Raw genomic sequence first — 5943 nt, forward strand, 5'->3', positions numbered from 1 at the left:
GCAGTCTCTAAATTCCCTCTTTGCTGAGAGCTCGAGTTGCAGATGGTCTATTTTGTTGTCCAGTGAGCGAACGTTGGAACGTTGGAACGTTTATATACCATAAAGAAGTATATAAGGTCTCTATATAAGGTATAAGATTGTTTTTCTGCACTGGATTGGAAGCAAAAAATAATGTACCTTTTTGAAAAAGGTGAAAATAACAAATGTTAGAAGAGAGCTGTGGAGGAAGGTCTGGTTAGTCCACACAGCATTCTGGGATGGGAGAAAGTTGGGATTAGACTGATTTGGTGCAACCTCTTATCTCCCTTCTGCACAGTGCAGTGTAATTACCATCCGTAATGTGCATTCAATCTCCCAACATGCGTGTTCAGGCTTGCTTCCAACTATAGAAGGAAAAGTTCAACCCTATTAAGTCTTTTCCTTTAGATCAAAACGAGACCCAGAGAGTGAACTGTACTTCAGAGGAACGAGTGACGGAGTGGAAACGACAGACAGAGAAGGTGTTCCTCCTCCTTTCATCCTGAAGTCAGGCTGAGGATGAACGGGAGTCGTCCCAGATGGGCGAGATGAGGAGATCAGAGGGTGAAATGCTTGGATGATCATGTCCTCTTCATATTTAATTGCTGTATGAAGGCAGGCCATTTTTAGCCCCTTCATCAGCTGGGCAAGTTTAGCTGCAATGTATATGTGTGTGTGTGTGTGTGTGTGTGTGTGTGTGTGTGTGTGAGACTATATATATATATATATATATGTATATCTGGTAATGAGAAGCTTCCTTGCTTGCTTCACTTGCTTCAGTGTAGATGTGTGGCTTTTATTTAAGAAAAGACCTCGAACCACGGCCTAATGCAGTCAAACTAATGAATATTTCATGTTCAAACTTTATAAAATACGTCTTCAATTTATTGTTTACATGACATTAAATAGTTTGGCTTAACAAGTCTGCAATACTCTGCTGCTACTATTTAGAAACAGTAGTTAATTACTAAGGAGTAGTTACTTATTAGTATACATAATTAACTCCTTAATTATGTAAACACTGTATCATAAAACTTCTTTTAACCATGTAAATACCGTGCATATCCACACTCCTTATATTTCTACTTTGATATTGTATACTTCGTGCAACTGTGACACAGAATTTCCCCCAATAAAGTATTTCTGATTCTGATATATGTATACCAGCGTCAATTTTGACTAAAAAGTACAAATAATTGTAAATGTCTAAAGCCCAACTAACCCCCCCCCCACACCTTAGCTGCTGCACCCTATTTGAAAGCGTGGGACAGAATGGACAATGTACTGATGGTTATGTCTTTATTTTATACAGCTTTAGTAGTTGGTTTTAAAAATATCAAGCTTGTCCTAAGGATGATGCTTAACTAGACCCATGTGTCCCCAAAGGACATGTCTTCAATGCACTGCAATGTCTATGTATTCCACGTATCTGTTACTGTCTGCTGTATGAGACCATGACAATCCTGGCAGGGACAAGGTCTGGGTGGATGCGGGGCTCCTAAAACACAAGGGGGGGAGCGTGAGTTCGTGTCCAGAGAAGTTAGGGGGAAACACAAGACTTTTGCCCAGGAAACAGGTGCTTGTGTCCCATGATTTGAGGCACATGTCAAACTCAAGGCCCTCAGGCCTATTTTTCTTTGGCTGTATCTCCGTCCCCCTCCTCTGTCTCTGTGTTGGCGTTCTAACCTCTGGTGGATTTCTGAGAACAATGGTTGTCTGGTCCATCTGTCCAATCTATCTGTCCAGTCTGGACTATCTGTCCAATCTGAGGACTATGGTTACCTGGTCCTCAGATCTCTGCAGGGTAAATCCAGACAGCTAGCTAGACTATCTGTCCAATCTGAGGACTATGGTTACCTGGTCCTCAGATCTCTGCAGGGTAAATCCGGACAGCTAGCTAGACCATCTGTTTAATCGGAGTTTTCTGTTGAAGACTAAAACTACTTCTGAACGTACACATGTTCCACCAGAACTAGTTCCTACCTGAGACTAGTTAGCAGCGGCACCCAGGATCCGTCCGGAGCTTAGCCCCGCCCAAGACGATTGTGATTGGTTTAAAGAAACACCAATCAACTAGAGAACGTTCTTCTCCTAACCCAGAATGCTTTGTGGACTAACCAGACCTTTCTCCTTAGCGCTGTGGAGGAAGCTCTGCAATTCTATCTGAAGAAATAAAATGTGTGTATGAGTGGACACGGAGTCATAAATGTATTTCCATCGTTTTAATCCTCTCCGAACAGATATAAAAGTGAGGACAGACTGTCTGTGATCAGTGCCAGCGGAAGAAATCCCTCCGTCTGCGCTCCGCTGGCAAACACCCATCGCTCAGCACGTATCGACCACCCAGACTCTGCTAACCCACCGCATCCGAGCAGCTGACCATTCCATGACAACATCACACGCCCAAAACAGCGAGGGGCCACTGCATCCAAAGTCAAGACAACAAGAATTCATGAATGATTTATGAGACGTTTTGTGATGAAAAGCCCATTTCGTTGTTAAATTATTGGACCCTGTATAGGCCACTGTGTGTGTAATGTTGCTGAGATTACATGGCCGGACTCGGCATGATGAGCAAGAGCACCGAGCAGCTAAAAAGCCTCCTGAGCATCTCTTGTGTTTCTTTTCTTTGCCTCCTCATACTAATGATTTATAATGATAATTATTAGTAATGCTATAATTGAGGATCTTTTTTAATAAGTACTGTTTGATATAAAATAAAGAGTTTATAAATGTTGATGGATAATATTTTGTCAACGGTCAATCATTGTTTTATGAATAGATTTTCAATGCTGACCCTAACTCTAACGCTCAGAAGTGGTTTTAGTTGTCAACATAGTCCTCAGATTGGACAGATGGTCTAGTTAGCTGTCTGGATTCACCCTGCAGAGATCTGAGGACCAGGTAACCATAGTCCTCAGATTGGACAGATAGTCTAGCTAGCTGTCTGGATTTACCCTGCAGAGACCTGAGGACCAGGTAACCATAGTCCTCAGATTGGACAGATAGTCTAGCTAGCTGTCTGGATTTACCCTGCAGAGATCTGAGGACCAGGTAACCATAGTCCTCAGATTGGACAGATAGTCTAGCTAGCTGTCTGGATTTACCCTGCAGAGATCTGAGGACCAGGTAACCATAGTCCTCAGATTGGACAGATAGTCTAGCTAGCTGTCTGGATTTACCCTGCAGAGATCTGAGGACCAGGTAATCATGGTCCTCAGAAATCCACCAGAGGTTAGAACGCCAACACAGAGAAAGAGGAAGGTTAAGGACCTGGGATCTGGCTCAAAAGGGGGGCCATTACCCAGAAATTAAACTTCGCCAATGTCTACCTACTGTGCACTAGTGGAGGTTAAGTTCCCTACCCAGCAGATTTTGTGGGTCTGGTGGGAAGGTGAACCCAGTGAGCCTTGTCATAATGTCACTTAAGCCCCGCCTGAATGTTGGAAGTCTCATCCAAGACCTGGTGCAATGTAAGAACAAGCCTTCCAGTATCTGTATGTGTTGTCAAGTCTATGTCGATGTCCCGTGCACCTGCCTGGGACGCTGTCAGTGGCACAGGGAGGTTGGAATGATGTAACATGGTGACATCAGAAACTAGGATAAATACAGAGTTTGTGGAAGTGCACATAGTGTAAAGTACATGAAACCCCCCCCCTGAGGTGAGCCTTGAAATAAATACTGTAGTATTTGTAACACACAGTACAAAACATATGGGGAAGTCTGCTGCAGTGTAGACCGCTAGTGAGTACTGGTCCACTGATAAAAGCAGCATTCACTGTTTATCTGAAAACGTCTCGTTAAACTTAACATAAAGAGATTGAATCAGCACTCGGTTTCCATGGCAACCAGACAGCGAGTGTCCCCAAACTATGACTTCTGTCAATGCCAGTGTTTGAGACTATTGTCCATAGATCAGTTTGGTAAATGGATTTTTTAAATGACAAAACACGGCGAGACGGATCACAGTGCCTGTTGTTTTCAAGACTGATCCTGTCTCCTAGTCATCAAAATATTAATATTAACAACGAGGTCACACTTTATTTTACAGTACACTAATCAGACCTAACACATCATATTTTGTCTCAAATTAGACTAAAACTAAATAGAATGTGATCTTTTTTAAACAGCAAACAAAAAAAGTTATACCCTAAATAGACATATCAATAATGCTGTAATTGTAGCGTTAGCGGGCTAGCCTAGCTAGCTTGCATTGTAATTTTTTTTTTGCAGTGAATGTTTCGTTTAATTTCAGCCTTTAACAAAGGTTAACGTTATGCTTTTCATTATTTTCTATCATATCTATAATGACGGGTTTTCATGTTAAACTAAGCCAAAATACAATGTATTTCAGAGAAGTCCCCTTGAGCCAAAACGTTAAGATTTCCAACTGTCCTGAACGCTACGGCTCTGTGTCATGTTACACGTGACAGGGGTTGGGTAGTGCTGGGGTACAGATTCAGTTATTGGCAAATAATCAAAGATGTTTCATCAATATTTATAAAGTTATGAACATGCATGGGTATGAATAACTTATTACAATACTGACAAAATCTGAACGGGGCCGCATCCTGGAGACCAGGGACCAGCAGGTGGTGTCCCTTTTAAAATAGAGATCTTAATTAATTACATTAACTTATCTGATCTCTCTGGGAGGAACAGACGAGGGGGGGAACGGACATGCAGAAGGCGTGTGTGTGTGTGTGTGTGTGTGTGTGTGTGTGTGTGTATGTGTGTGTGTGTGTATGTGTGTGAAGAAAAGGGGGGAGATGACAAGACCCAAGCTTTGGGGCTTTCTGCAGCCCAAAGACTACAAAAATGGCAAGGCCCTCTGGACAGAATGGTGTTATGTGTGTGTGTGTGTGTGTGTGTGTGTGTGTGTGTGTGTGTGTGTGTGTGTGTGTGTGTGTGTGTGTGTGTCTGTGTTTGGTTAAGGTGTAGAAAAAGAGCGACAAACACACTCAGAGGGAATAGAATCTTGATCTTGGAGGTTGTGACAGGGATTATTAAACATTAAAGCATGTAAATATAAACCAAATGTTATTTAATAGGTCACATTTTATGCTGTAATGCTTTGATAAGTCACAGATAGTCCTGTATTGGTATTATTTGAGTTTTATTTGGTAATCCTTCTAGAACTGGGCCCTCTTCACTAACCCTGGAACAGTCCCGCTGCGAAAGACCAGACTGCAATACACAATCAGTCAACCAATAAATACTTAAATTAAATTACCACGTGTGTTTATTTTACCTGTAAATACTACTATATATATATATATATATATATATATATACTAATACTATATTAAAATAATCTGTATATACATTATCAATTCTTGTAATGTGTCACAATTATTTTTCAAGAAAGTCAAATATGATCTAACGAGATCCAACAGAGGGATTTTACTAGAAAGTCTACTAAGATCAAACGGGAAGGGGGAAAAAGGACGGCTCTCACTTTGGATTCCGGCCCGGTTCTGGTCCAATATGTCACTAAATGTCCATTAATAAAGCTGGGAAATCCATATGCAATGTCCTGGACCCTTTCATAGCTATGATACAAGCTGGACTGTAAGAGTGTCAGAGATGGAAACCTCCAGGCTGATAGCTGAAGGACGGCTGGACATGTCTCGTCCCGCTAGGTTGGACTGAGGGGGGAGACTGATTGGCTGGACCGGGGAGACAGCCCCGGTCTGCACTGGTGGGACTGTGGGGTGCTGTGACCTGCTCAAACCCCCCTAATAACTGTAATGTTCCACAACATGGCTTCACATTCAGCTGCAAGATTAAAACGGAGACGTTTTATTCTATTAATCCAAAAAGAGCTCTGTCATAGAAACAGCATTATGATAATGTATATATGACCAATATGTCTGTAATCCCTGGTATGTTCAGGGCACCAGCAGCTGTGGGTCTTTCAAAAAA

At 42.0% G+C, this 5943-nt stretch overlaps 1 long non-coding RNA gene across 1 annotated transcript in view; it reads right to left on the reverse strand.

The window, feature by feature from the left end:
* The window catches only part of LOC117956842, a 19946-nt gene that overhangs the window by 13732 nt on the left and 271 nt on the right, over positions 1–5943 (reverse strand). The gene's annotated exons all lie outside the window — the stretch shown is intronic.

Source organism: Etheostoma cragini, chromosome 14 (genome assembly GCF_013103735.1).
Source record: "Etheostoma cragini isolate CJK2018 chromosome 14, CSU_Ecrag_1.0, whole genome shotgun sequence".
NCBI classification, from domain to species: Eukaryota; Metazoa; Chordata; class Actinopteri; order Perciformes; family Percidae; genus Etheostoma; species Etheostoma cragini.